The sequence below is a fragment of the Garra rufa genome, chromosome 7, assembly GCF_049309525.1.
Source record: "Garra rufa chromosome 7, GarRuf1.0, whole genome shotgun sequence".
NCBI classification, from domain to species: Eukaryota; Metazoa; Chordata; class Actinopteri; order Cypriniformes; family Cyprinidae; genus Garra; species Garra rufa.
Window position 1 is genome coordinate 26,883,969 of NC_133367.1, and position 16,223 is coordinate 26,900,191.

Genomic DNA, 16,223 nt, shown 5'->3' on the forward strand with positions numbered 1-16,223 from the left:
AAATAAACATTAAAATGAAAATAAACATTAACTGAAATAAAAAAACTGTTATTCCACATAATTGCAAAAGCAATTTTTACTGCAAACTTTTTATTCTTTATTCTTTTTAACTAAAACGGAAATACAAATATAAAAAAAAAACTAAACTAAACTAAAATGTCCCAAAAAACTAACTGAATGACAAAAATAAAAACTCGTTCAAAATAGTGAAAAATAAATAAATAGTGTTTATAATAAAAAATATTATTATGAGAATTATTCATATTATTATCACAGTGTTGATTTTATCTTTTTCCTAGGCAAACATTATATAAAATATTTCAAGCTCACTGTTATTATAATTAACTAAAACGCAAACCATAAAAACACTTAAAATATAAATAAACATGAACTGAAATGTAAAAATATATATATTGATTTGACAGTTTTTCTAGGCAATAATTATAGAACATTTTTCAAGCTGGCTGCAGGGTTATTATATTTAACTAAAACTAAAACCATAAAAAAATACTTGAAATAAAAAACTAATATAAAACTACTTATTTTATTCTAGCTAACTACAAAGCAACATTTAATTTTTTTAATTCAGTTTATTATAAAAAAAAAATTAAAACTTGAAATGAATGAAACTGGAAAACACAAAAATGAAAACTAATTCAAAATAGTGAAAAATAAATAGAGAGTGTTTATAATAAAAAATATTATTATGAAAATTATTAATATTATTATTTAATGTAATTAAAAACAAAACCATAATAAAATACTTAAAATCATAATAAATATTTACTTAAAAAAATTATTCCAGCTAAGTGCCAAAGCAACATTTAGATTTAACTTTATGTACTTAAATACCTAAAACTGAAATAAAAAAGTCCAAAAAATTAAAAAAAACACCACTGAATTACTACAAATTTATTTGAATGAAACTGGAAAATCCGAAAATAAAAACTAATTCAAAATAGTAATATATCAACAAAACACCAACAATTGTTAAAATGAATCTTTTTGCTTTTATTAAGAAATTTTACACGCTGACAGCATTAGTTCTAAATAAATGTGCATATTTTCATTTCAAAGCATAGGGACGGTTAAGGGAGCAGGGGTTTCTCTCCAGACTGATGCTGGGCACAGATGATGCTCTCAGGATGGGGTTGCACGCCAAATGCATCAGGTCTGTTCTTTCCTCAAGAGGGGTTTCGAAACAAACCATCATTAGTCCATGAGACGACAGCACCGATACCCAGCTATCAAGTCGGGGAGAATGAAGAGGGGCGGAAGGGCAGCGTGAGGTAAATTTGACAGTCAGCTAATGATGCTCCTTAGAGATATTTGGGCAGATCCTTCTCCACCACCTAAAAGACAAATATTTAACAAAAATATATTTTGTGTGCCAATACCACTGTGATAATATGATACCGTACATGGCAGAGTTTACAACTCAAACCATAAAAACCGGAACAACTTACGCTTGGATCCTGCAATGGAGAGTATCTTTTCATAACCTGGCCTTCACGGTTAATAAGGAACTGAACAGAAACAGAAAAATAGCAAATTCATATTTAACATACACAATTTGATTCATAACATGATATTAAATTTGTATAATGCACAAACCTTGGTGAAATTCCATTTGATGCCACTAAAATGGAAAAAGAAAATTGACATTAATTAATTGACTGGAGATGTGTTGATTGCTTGTTTAATACTGTGATGTTTTTATCAGCTGTTTGGACTCTCATTCTGATGGCACCCATTTAATGCAGAGGATCTATGGTTGAGCAAGTGATGCAATGCTAAATTTTCCAGATCTGTTCTGATGAAGAAACTATGGAAGCTCATTTCCACCACTGAATAAAAAATTAAAAAGGTAATTGCAACTTCTCACAATTCAGATTTTTTCCCTCAGAATTGCATCACATAAATTTTTGCATTTTTCTCAGAACTGTGAGATATAAACGTACAATTGCGAGTTAAAAAGTCAGAATTGTGGGATGTAAACTCACAATTGCGAGAAATAAAAACAAAACAAATAGTGCAATTCCAACTGTATTTTGAGAAAAAAAGTCAGAATTGCGAGATATGTTTACAGAATTGTGAGTTTATATCATACAGTTTTGACTCAACTCACAATTGCGAGTTTCTATCACAATTCTGACTTGATTTCTCAAAATTGCAAGTCTATATCATGCTATTGCAACTTTTTTCTCAGAACTGTGTCATATAAACTCGCATTTCGGACTTTTTGCTCAGAACTGTGTGATATAAACGCACAGTTGCGAGTTATAAAGTCAGAACTGCGGAATATAAACACAATTACGAGAAATAAAGTCAGAATTGCGAGATATGAACTTGCAATTCTGACTTTCTTTCTTGCAATTGCGACTTTGTATATATGTATACTTTTGAGAAAAAAAGTCAGAATTGCGAGATATATTAAGTCTCGCAATTCTGACTTTTTTTTTCAGAATTACGAGATATAAACTTGCAATTGTTAGTTATAAAGTCCAGTTCTGAGAAGGAAAAAAACTGATATGTTCACAGTTTTATAGTTTTAGAGTTTATATCACACAATTCTGACTTAATAACTCGCAATTACAAGTTTACGTAACACAATTCTGACTTTATTTCAGAATTGCGAGTTTATATCATGCTATTGCAATTTATTTCCCCGAACTGTGAGATATAAACACACACTTGCGAGTTATGAAGTCAGAATTGTGGGATATAAACTCAATTGCGATAAATAAAGTCAAAATTGCAAGTTTATATCTCACAATTCGGACTTCATTTCTCAGAATTGCGAGTTATCATGCTATTGCAATTTTTTTTCTCAAAACTGTGAGATATAAACGTACAATTGCAGGTTATAAAGTCAGAATTGCAAGATATGAACTTGCAGTTCTAACTTTTTTTCTTGCAATTGCGACTGTATTTTGCAATTCTGAGAAAAAAAAATCTGAATTGCGAGATGTTCACAGAATTGCGAGTTTATATCACGCTATTGCAACTTTTTTCTCAGAACTGTGGGATATAAACTCACAGCTGGGAAAAATGAAGTCAGAATTGTGAGATATGAATTCATAATTGCAAGCAATAAAGTCAGAATTACGAGATATGAATTCATTCATTCAATTCAATTGTTAGTTATTAAGTTCAGTTCTGAGGAGGAAAAAAAAGACTGATGTTCACAGAATTGCGAGTTTATATCTCACAATTCTGACTTCAGGATTCTGAAGGAAAAAAAAGACAGCTTCATTTCTCAGAATTGCGAGTTATCATGCTATTGCGAACTTTTTTCTCTCTCAAAACTGAGATATAAACGTACAATTGCAGGTTATAAAGTCAGAATGGCAAGATATGAACTTGCAATTCTAACTTTTTTTCTTGCAATTGCGACTTTGTATTTTGCAATTCTGAGAGATATAAACGCACAATTGTGAGTTATAAAGTCAGAATTGTGGGATATGAACTTGGAATTCAGAATTATATATTTTTTTAGAATTGTGAGATATAAACTTGCAATTGCTAGTTATAAAGTCCAGTTGTGAGAAGGAAAATAAAAGACTGATATGTTCTCAGGATTGCAAGGTTATATCATGCTATTGCGACTTTTTTTCTCAGAACTGTCAGATATAAACTTACAATTGTGAGAAATAAAGTCAAAATTACGAGATATGAACTTGGAACTGTTAGTTATAAAGTCCAGTTCTGAGGAGGAAAAAAAGATTATATCACACAATTCTGACTTCAATTCTCAGAATTGCAAGTTTATATCATGCTATTGCAACTTTTTTCTCAGAAGTGCGATATAAAAACTCGCAATTCTGACTTTTTACTCAGAACTGTGAGATATAAACGCACAATAGCGGGTTATGAAGTCAGAATTGTGGGATATAAACTCACAATTGCTAGTTATTAAGTTCAGTTCTGAGGAGGAAAAAAAAAGACGTATATGTTCACAGAATTGCAAGTTTATAATCACACAATTCTGACTTTCTAGTTTATATCTGACAATTCTGAGAAAAAACAAACGCAAAGAAAAGTTAAAATTGTGAGATAAGTCGCAATAACCTTTTTTTAATTTTTTTATTCAGTGGCGGAAACTGGCTTTCAAAAGAAACAAACTCATCTACATCTCAGTTGGCCTAGCAATTTTTTTTTTTCAAACCTGCATGACTCTCTTCCTTCTGTTGATTATTCTGAACAATGTTAGTAACAAAAAAAAAGTTTCTGTTCCTATTGACTTTCATTGTATGGACAATAAAACAATGGAGTTTAATGGGAACTGAAACGGTTTGGTTAGCAACATTTTTCAGAATATCGTATTTTAAGTTCCACAGGAGAATGAGTAACAGAGGTTTCATTTTTGGGTGGATCTATGTAGCTGATTTCAAATAACCATTCATTTCCACTGAATTTCCAAGTCAGCTGAGTGAAATGATCTGGCAACTCACTTTCCAAGGAATCCTTTCCCGTTTGGCTGATCCTTCAGCCACTTCCACAGAGGGTGTGCAGAGTCTCCGTTCACATCAATCTTACTGAACATATCAAACTCTGCGTCGTAGGACTTGGCGAATTCCTTGATTTGGGCATTTGTTCCTGGTTCCTGAACAAAAATGTGTTATTAAATTATAATATTTATTAGGTTTGAAAGAATTCAACATGTTTTTGCTCAACATACTTGACGTCCAAATTGGTTGGATGGGAAGGCCAGGATGCGTAAACCTTTCTCAGCGTACTTGGCGTGCATTTCTGCAAACTGAGAGTAGTTTACTGGGGTTTTGCCTCACTTTGAAGCAACGTTAGTGATGATGACCACTTTCCCCCTAAAACATACAGTCAGTTAGATTTTGTTAGGGTTACAAATTGATTGATGCTAAAGCAATATTGCGTCATACAGTTATACAGACTGAGGATATTGTAATACGCTACCAGACCGGGATTACAAGTCAACATTATGACTTACTAATAATTATGCGATAAAAAGTCAATAAAGCCATACAAAAATGTGAAACTATGACATACTTAAAAAAGTCAAAATTATGAGTTATTGAGCCCTAAATGAGTAAAATAATCTAAATTATGAAATACTAAATCAAAATGATGAGATAAAATCATAACTATGACAAAAATAGGAATTTATAAACTACTAAGTCATTATTATGAGATAAAAAGTGAAAATTCTAAAATAAAACCATAGTTATGACAAAAATGTGAAATTATAAAATGCTAAGTCATTATGTGATAAACAGTCAAAATGCTAAAATTAAGCCATAATTATGACAAAAATTATGAAATACTAAGTCATTATTATGAGATAAAAAGTAACAATTCTGAGATATTGAGTCCTAATTAAAACAGAATCACAAATGATGAAATACTCAGGCATGTGATTGGCTAAGGACAAAAAAGCAGGAAAATACACCCCCCCCCCCCCCCGGATAATGATTTGCGGTTGTTGGTTGGGAAAATTAACCGAAATGAGCATCCCTAATAGCTAGCAAATACAAGTAAGTTAATGTTAATGCAGCTTAAGCATCCTGCCATAGTAGAAAATCACTCAAAATCGATCATCTAATCCAGGGGTCTTCAACTAAAACGGCTCGAGGTCCAGACAATTATATATAAAAAAACTATTTATGTTTTGATTTTTTCACGAGACCAGGGTATCTGCAGCATATTTAATCTTAAATTCTACACATTTAAATACTTTTTTAAAGACCTGAACAAAATTTAATTAATAAATAAATAAATTATTAAAATGACTTTAAAAAGCATGATTTACAATTGAGATGCAGATTTCACAAAACAAAAAAGATTTCTTAAATTATAAAATTCACATTCCAGCCTTCAAGAGTCAAAAGTATCAATTCTTATATTAATTTAAACAATTATTGTCAATCAAGTATTATATTAATTAACATATATTGTATTGCCTTAATTGTTTAAATTTGTATAACACATGATCTTGTCGATCCATCAGATAACATTTACAACTCTACGTGTTTGGTGCTTAAAACCATTGACTGATTTGTTTACATTGGTCTTTTTGACAACAGTAGACGTTCGAGCTGATAAAAAATGTCAGATCATTCTCTTCCAGCAGGAGGCGCTATCAAAATGATACACAAAGCAGCGCCGCAGCTGACTTTGAAACGCGCAGCGCTCATATTTATTCAATGGATAACCTTATAAAGTTCCATCGCAATTCTTGCCTTTTAGTCCCCACATTTAAGACCACCTGAAATAATTAGTCTTTCTTAACCCCTAATAACACTACAGTCATCAATAAATATGAAGAGCTTTATTTCAAGAACTGACTTTCAAAAACCCTTAGCCTACACAAAATAAGTTTCTTTTTATTTTGCAGAAGAGAAATATTAGGGAAGTAAATTAATATCAGCATATGAAGTATATTCGTCTATCATTGTCTCTTAGAGAATGTGCACATTAGATGCTGAAAGCGCTGTTTTTACTTTCACTTTAATATATGCAGTTTTCACGTTGCTTGTGTGATATCCATTGGCTCACCGTCGTAGTTTAAAATATAAATATGTATAAAAATACAGTATAAAAAGATATATTTACAATATTTTGCGACGTAACCCCAAAATAATGCATTTTCCATCAACGTTTTTCACTCACTGAAAGCTACATCTGTCTGCCGATCTTTTCTCTCCTCACTGCACGGAAGATTGCACCCAAACGCTGACCCTAGTGTACTTGATATAAATGTATTTATTAGAAATAGCGTTTGGCATTTTTTTTATTATTATGTCAAAAGCTTTCACGGTCCGCATGGACGCATCTTGCGGTCCGGAATCATATTTCGCCATCCGCCATTTGCGAACGGTCGCAAATACGTGACATAGGTCACATTTTCAGGTCGAAAAATCCGGAATTCCGGATTAATCCGGAAAAATCACATCCCTGAATACTAAGTTATGAGATAAAAAGTCAAAAAGGTCAAAATTCTGAGATAAAACCATAAATAACAAAAATATGAAATTCTAAAATACTATATCATTATTATGAGATGAAGTCAAAATTCTAAAATAAAGTCATAATTGTGACAAAAATGTGAAATTATAGAACATTATGTCATTATTATGGGGTAAAACGTCAAAATTCGGAGATAAAGACATAATTATGAAAAGCAATTAAAATTATGAAATACCAAGTCATTAATATCAGATAAAAAGACAAAATTCTGAGATAAAGTTATAATTATGACAAAAAGAAATTCTGGTATAAAACCATAAATAAGACAAAAAAATAAATAAGTTCTAAAATACTAAGTAATTATTATGAGATAAAAAAAACATACATTCTTACATTCTTAATTATTACAAAAATGTGAAATAAAAAAATACTGTCACTATGAGATAAAACTCCTTAATAATGACAAAAATTTCAAATGATTAAATACTGTCATGAAGTAAAAAGTCAACATTATGAGACATTTAGTCCTAATTGAACATTTTTTATTATAAAATTCTAAGTCATATGTATGAGATAAGAAGTCAGAATTCTGAGATAAAGCCATAATCATGACATTAATTTAAAGTTATGAAATAGTAAGTCATTATTATGAGATAAAAAGTTAAAATTCTGATAAAACCATAATTATGACAAAAATTTGAAATTATAAAATGCTGAGTCATTATTTTGAGATAAGTCAAAACTCTGAGATAAAGCGCTAATTATGACAAATTTTTGAAACTAAAAAATCATTAAAATTACATACCAAGTCATTATGAGAAAGATAAATTCATAATTCGGACAAAAATTTCAAATGATAAAATACCGTCTTAAAGCAAAAAGTCAATATTATGAGACATTTAGTCCTAATTGAGAATTGTCATATGTATGAGATAAGAAGTCAGAATTCTGAGATAAAGCCATAATTATGACATTAATTTAAAGTTATGATATAGTAAGTCATTATTATGAGATAAAAAGTCAAAATTCTGAGATGAAGCCATAATTATGATACAAATTTGAAACTGACATTGTTTTCTTTAATTCCTTTTCCTTTTTCAAAGAAAAAGGTCTAAATTATGGGATATTGAGTCCTAATTGAGAAAAAATTACAATTATGAAATACTACATCATTATTATAAGATAAAAAGTCAAGTCAAAGTTCTGAGATAAAGCCATAATTATGACAAAAATGTGAAACTATGACATAAGAAGATCAAAATTGTGAAATATTGAGTCCTAAATGAGAAAAGAAATGAAATACTAAGTCATTATTATGAGATAAAAAGTCAAAATTCTGAGCCATAATTATGACAAAATTTTGAAACTACAACATACAGCAAAAAAGACAAAATTATGAGATATTGAGTTGTAATTGAGGGAGGAAAATACAAATTATGAAAAGTAATTTTGTGAGAAAAGAGATTAAATCATACTTGTGACAAAAATTTAAAATTGTAAAATACAAAGTCATTATTATGAGATAAAAAGTCAAAATTCTGAGATAAAGCCATAATTATGACAAAATAATTGAAACTATGACATACTATGAAAAAAGTAAAAAATTACGAGATAAAGCCATAATTATGACAAAAAAAAAAATTAATCTATGACATTCTTTGGAAAAATTTAAAATTATTAGATGAAGCCATAATTATGACAAAAATGTCAAACTATGATATACTTCGAAAAAAGTAAAAAATTACGAGATAAAGCCATAATTATGGCAAAAAATTTAATCTATGACATACTTTGAAAAAAGTACAAATTATGAAATAATTCTAAAATAAAGCCATAATTATGACAAAAATGTGAAATTGTAAAATACAAAGTCATTATTATGAGATAAAAAAGTAAAAATTATGAGATAAAGCCATAATTATGACAAAAATTTAAATCTATGACATACTATGAAAAAAGTCAAAATTATTAGATGAAGCCATAATTATGACAAAAAATGTAAAATTGTAAAATACTATGACATAAAAAGTCAAACTTATGAGATAAAGCCATAATTATGACAAAAATGTGAAATTGTAAAATACTAAGTCATTATTATGAGATAAAAAAGTAAAAATTATGAGATAAAGCCATAATTATGACAAAAATTTGAAATTGTAAAATACTAAGTCATTATTAAGAGATAAAAAGTAAAAATTATGAGATAAAGCCATAATTATGACAAAAATTTGAAATTGTAAAATACTAAGTCATTATTATGAGATAAAAAAGTAAAAATTATGAGATAAAGCCATAATTATGACAAAAATGTGAAATTGTAAAATACTAAGTCATTATTAAGAGATAAAAAGTAAAAATTATGAGATAAAGCCATAATTATGACAAAAATTTGAAATTGTAAAATACTAAGTCATTATTAAGAGATAAAAAGTAAAAATTATGAGATAAAGCCATAATTATGACAAAAAATTTAATATATGACATACTATGAAAAAAAGTACAAAATTATAAGATAAAGCCATAATTATGACAAAAATTTAAATCTATGACATACTAATAAAAAAGTACAAAATTATAAGATAAAGCCATAATTCTGACAAAAAAAATGTAAACTATGACATACTATGAAAAAAGTCAAAAAAGTCATAAATATGACAAAAACTTGAAATTCTAAAATACTGTGTCAAAATTATGAGACACTTTGAAAAAAGTAACAAATTATGAGATAAAGCCATAGTCATGACAAAAATGTGAAATTGTAAAATACTAAGTCATTATTATAAGATAAAGAGTAAAAATACATAAATGACAAAAAATTTGAAACTATGACATACTAAGTTATTATGAGAAAGATAAATCCATAATTGTAACAAAAAAATTCAAGTGTTTAGATACTGCCATGAAGTAAAAAGTCCAAATTTTTTGTAAAAACAAAATTTTTTTAATTATGAAAGATAAAAAGTCAAAATTCTGAGATAAAGCCATAATTATGACAAAAATGTTTAGCTGTATAGCTGAGTGTATGAGACAAAAAGATAATTATGACAAGCCAAACATTTGTCATAATTTCGTCAAAAATGACTTTCTCTGACAATCTTGACTTTTTGTCATATTTGACATCTCAGCTTTATCTCAATAGTTTTGTCATAATTTCAGTTTTTCACATTTTTGTCAAATATTACATAGTATGCATGTTGCATATTTTTACTTTAACAGACTTTTTCATATCATAATTCAACTTTTTATGCAATACATATGAATAAGTATGTCATAATGTTGACTTTTTGTCAGAATTTTGTACATTTTTTTGCATGTCATAATTATGACTTTTAATCCCATAATTATGATTCGCCAAAGTTGTGCGAATGGGAAATATGTTGACTCCGACAGCTCAAAACTGGGAGACTTTTGTAAGCTCCCGTTGACTCCTCCACTGCAAGTCCACTGTAATGTTTTTCATTCTTGAACAAACAGGCTTTATACCTCGAGGTGAAATAAAAAGCAATTGTACACCTGAAATGCTGATTTCCATCTCTCACCTGTATTTTTCCAGGGAAACTTTGTTGCCGTCTATATCCGTGGCAGAGAATTCATAAATGGATTTGGCCGACTGCCAGTCCTCTAGCTGCGCAGACTGCAAATAAAAACATGCTGGTGTGAACAAACAGGATAGATTTGCATACACACACACGTCAAGAAAAATGAACAGTTAGTAACACCTTCAAACAAATATTAGATACAAATCTCTATATGTAAATCCCAACCGCAACTGAAAAACAGGTAAGCATTCGCATTTTGACATTTCAAGAGCATTTCTTACCATAGTCTGCAACACTAGGGAAAACACGACAGCGGAGCCTAAGAAGCGCATGACTGCCTTTCAGTACGAACTACTGAAACGGCAGGCAGCGTATTAGTTCGTATTAGTTAGAAATCCTCTTAAAGTGCTGAAATCTCCACAACACTGAAAACCCCTCATATATAGGGCTCCAAATAAATATTAACTTAACACAGAGGCTGTTTCTTCCTCATAGGTTGATTTTTTTCTGCTGACTAAAGGCTCGCAGCTTGTCTGCATGTGGCGCATTGAGGTCAAAGGTCACTGGGTGATGATCTTACACAACTGAGTAAACTGATAGCTTGATGTGCTTGTTGGCACTTGGTCCACATACCAGAGAAGTCGCTGATGTATTCAATATAGAAGTTATACTGCTTCTAAACTGTACTAGAATGGATTTGTGCCACAAAGATACTGTATTATGAAATGAAATCGGTCATGAATATATACTAAGTCTTAATTCTGAGGAAAAAAAATTTAATTATGGGATTCTAAGTACGAGAGAAAGCCCTAATTATGGCATATGAAGATAATTTTGATTAAACTGAGATGATTATGTCAGAGTTTGTCATAATTAAGATTTTTTCCCCCCTCACATTTTCACTCTTTTATTTATTTTAATTTGGTTTCTCAATGTCATAATTATGACTTTAGTTTAAATGTTTTATTCGTCATAATTTCCTTTTTTTAAATTGTGGTATAATTTTGACTTTTTGTATCATAATTTGACATTTTACATCTTAATTTCAACTTTTTGTGTTTAATATAAGGTAGTATGTCATAATTTTAGAATGTATGTCATAATTAGCTATGTCTTAGTCTTTTAATTCATGGCATTTTTAAACACTTACCAAGATTATAGATTATAAAGATAATTTTATTTTTAATTGTGTTATAATTTTGACTTTTTGTATCATAGTTTGACTTTTTACATCTTAAATTTTGTGACTTTGTATGTCACTACTTGGAATTTCTGTCATAATTTAAGGTCAATTCAAGGTTATGTAATGTTTTTGGACATGATGTTCTTTTAGGTAACTTGTGATGTAGTCGTATAGTGGCATGAAATGAAATGAAATAATAGGCTTATAACAAAAAACCTTTCGACTCACACTAATGGCAATAAAATAGTCATGAATATATACTAAATCATAATTCTGAGGAAAAAAAGTTTAAATTATGAGATACTAAGTACGAGATAAAGCCATAACATAAATGTAAGCAATTTTAGCATTTTATCTCAATTGATTTGTCACTATTTCGACATTTGTAAGTCATAATTTTGACTTTTTTGTTTTTAATATGACTAAGTATCTTATTATTTCGAATTTCTGTCATAATTAGCTATGTCTTAGTATGTTTCATGGCATTTGTTCATGGCATTTTTGGACTCTTATCAAGGGTATAAATGATATTCAAAATTATGAGATAAATTATGAGATTTTTAGGATTTAAAAGGTTCAAATTTAGATCATTTAATGAAATCGAGATGAGTTTTGTCATAAGACTAAAGAAAAGTCATTCGTTTTTCGTCATCATTTTTCTTGTTCTCTACTTTTTCGCAGAATTTCAACAATTTTGAAATTTTCTCTCAATTGATTTTGAATATGTGTCATAATTGTGACTTTTCTTATCATAATTTGACTTTTTACATCAACTTTATTGTCTTTAATGTGACTTAATAGGGCTGGGTAAAAAATATCGATTCTCCGATTTTAATCGATCTTCAGTTCGATTCTTAATGCACGTGCTTCAGTAAGAGGATATGAATATTCCCCTCTCGTCCTGAAGGTGTCACTAGTGTTCCTGCAGAGAGTTTTCTCAACCGCTGGTGATCTAATCACAGCGCAAAGGAGCTGCCTTAGATCAGATCAGAACATGTTGATCAGCTGCTTTTTTTTTTTGCAGAAAAATCTGGTGATCAAAAATTTTTAGGCTGTAGTTAAGAACTGTTAGTTTTATGGACAGTTAGAATGTTTTGTATACGCAGACAAGGGCTTTATGATGGACCTGTTTTGAACGTTTTGAATTTAGAAAAATGTTTTATTTCTTAAGCATGTTTGAAGTTCTTAATAGATTTCACTGTTGCACATTTACAGTCTTTTTTTTTTTTACAGTAATGTGCATTTTGCAGTTTGTTTACATGGTGTACAATGGATGCACATAATTTTGAATTCTTGTTACAGTGTTCATTTAAAATAAAAGTTGTTTAAAATAAACAATTGTGCACCCTATTATTATTGTTGATGTGTATTTCAGTAATAAACTTAAGTAGGAGAGTTTCAGTTACCAGCATTTATATCAAAATATGGATCCCATGTCTGCAAAACTAACATTTTAAATGAAATATTGATAGCTAATCGATATAGAATCGAATCGAATCGAAATCGAAATCGAAACGAATCGAAACCATAAAAATAAGAATCGAATCGAATTGCCAAACTGGTCACAATACCCAGCCCTATGACTTAATATGCATAATTTCAAATTTATGTTGTTTCATGGCATTTATTCATGACATTTTTGGACTCTTATCAAGGTTACGTAATGTTTTTAGACATGATGTTCGAAATTATCAGATAAAGCCATGTTTATGGCATAAAAGGTTGAAACTGAGATCATTTTGATGAAATCGAGATGATTTTGTCATATAACTGAAGAAAAGTCATTAGATTTTTGTCATAATTATGAGTTTTTCTCACAATTTTGAAATTTGATCTCAATTGATTTGTCATAATTTAGATTTTTCATATCATAATTTGAGTTACATCAACTTTTTGTCTTTAATTTGACTTAATATTTATAAAATACCAAATGTATGTTGTTTCATGGCATTTGTTCATGGACTCTTATCAAGCTAATGTTTTTGGACATAATGTTCCAAATTATGTGATAAAGCCATGTTTATGGCATAAAAGGTTGAAATCGAGATGATTTTGTCATATAACTGAAGAAAAGTCATTAGATTTTTGTCATAATTATGACTTTTTCTCACAATTTCCACAATTTGGAAATTTAATCTCAATTGATTTGTCATAATTTTGACTTTTGTACATCTTTTTTTTTTACTTGTCTTATAATTGTGACTTTTCTTATCAGAATTTGACTTTTTACATCAACCTTTTGTCTTTAATATGACTTAATATGCATAAAATATCAAATTTATGTTGTTTCATGGCATTTGTTCATGACATTTTTGGACTCTTATCAAGGTTATGTAATGTTTTTGGACATGATGTTCGAAATGATCAGATAAAGCCATGTTTATGGCATAAAAGGTTGAAATTGAGATCATTTTAATGACATGGCATATGAAATGAAATAATAGGCTAATAACAAAAATAAAAGGAAAAGAGGAAAAGAGTATAAATTATGAGATACTAAATCATAATGATGAGATAAAAATAATAATTTTATGACATAGTAAGTCATACATATGAGAAAAAAGTCCAAATTATGAAATAAAGCCATATTTATTGAATAAAAGGTTCAAATTGAAATCATTTTGATGAAACTGAGATATTTATGTCATAGGGTTAAAGGCATAAATAATTTACTGTCGTAATGATTTTTTTCTCACAATTTCAACAATTTAGAAATTGTACCTCAATTGATTTGTCATAATTTTAACTTTTAAGTCATACTTTTGACTTGTATCATAATTGTAACATTTTATCTCAATTGATTTGTCATAATTTCTATTTGTTAAAAAGTCATGATTTAGATTCATATCATAATTTGACTTTTACATCAATGTTTTGTTTTTAATTTGACTTAGTATGTCATAATTTCAAATTTATGTTGTTTCATGGCATTTGTTCATGACGTTTTTGAATATTTATCAAGTTTGAAATTCTGGGATAAAGCCATTATTATGGCATAACAAGTTGAAATTGAGATAATTTGATGAAATCGAGATGATTTTGTCATAAGACTTAAGAAAAGTCATTCGTTTTTTGTCATAATTATGACTTTCTCACAATTTCCACAATTTTGAAATTTGAAATTGATTATTATAATTTTGACTTTTGTACATCTTTTTTTTTTTTTTTACTTGTATCATAATTGTGACATTTTGTATCATAATTAGATTTTTTTTTACATCAAACTTTTTGTCTTTAAAATAACTTAGTACGTCATAATTTCAAATTCATGTTGTTTCATGGCATTTTTGGACACTTATCAAGGTTATGTAATGTATTTGGACATGGTTTTTTTAGGTAACTTGTGATGTAGTGCCACAAAGATATTATGAAATAAAATGAAATAATAGGCTAATCACAAAAATATAATAAAATAAGTAGTTCTGAGGAAAAGACTAAATTATAAGATACTAAATCATGTTTATGAGATAAAAATAATAATTTTATGACATAGTAAGTCATACATATCAGAAAAAAGTCCAAATTATGAGATAAAGCCATGATTATTGCACAAAAAGTTAAAATTTAAATCATTTTGATGAAATTGAGAAAATTGTCATAAGCCTAAAGACAAGTCATGATTTCCTCAAAATTTCAACATTTTATCTCAATTGATTTGTCAGAATTTCTATTTTTTTTTTTAAGTCATATGACTTTGTAACTTTGTAATTTCACTTTTCTCATTAACTTTTGGTCTTTAATATGATTTAGTATGTCATAATTTCGAATTTATTTCCAAATTAGATTATGTTTATTGGCATTTGTTCATGATATTGGACACTTTCCAAATGTTGTGTAATGTTTTGGATGCAATGTTTTTAGGTAACTTGTTATGTAATACTATTATTTAATATATCAAAATACCATAAATATTACAATTTGATACATGATACTTTTGTCAAATGTAATGGGTGCAAAATGAATTTGTTGAATTATCCAATATATGTTTCAAAAAGAAAAGTCTATTACTTAGCACATCTCATAAAACCAACTTTCTTCTAATGTATGCCAAAAATAGATCATCATTAATTGTTATAACATTAGATTAGATTATGACTGTTGTTGTTGCGCATTATTTATATAACGGAACAAGTGAACTGGTGTTGTGGAAGACTGAGACACGGAAGACTAAAGACCAAAGACCTAAATACACTGAAACTAGACCTCACATCTTGCACAATAGCCCTGATTGTGTAAACGGACGATAAAACATTTGCAAAACCCCCGTAATTATGCAGCACACAACCTCATAATGACCAGATTACGTAATGTGATTCACATTTGCGAGTTTAAGTTACAAAAGTAGGCTATTTAACTTTACAATACCATTGCACCAATGATCCCACTGCTCGATAAAGCCCCGAACAGCAAGATACGGTAGATAAACGCCATCTTTTTAATCTTCTCGCTTTGCAAAGTCCAGCACTATTGTCCAACTCTTCAGAACCGGTCCTTTGAGTCGATTCTTTTAAATGAATAAGTTGAACCGGTAAACAGAACGATTCGTTTACGAAGTGGGT

The 16,223-nt window shown here is 29.0% G+C and overlaps 1 pseudogene; it reads right to left on the reverse strand.

The window, feature by feature from the left end:
* Positions 1 to 987: 987 nt before the first annotated feature.
* On the reverse strand, positions 988 to 16,165 carry LOC141339179 (phospholipid hydroperoxide glutathione peroxidase-like; annotated as a pseudogene).
* Between the last annotated feature and the right edge of the window lie 58 nt (positions 16,166 to 16,223).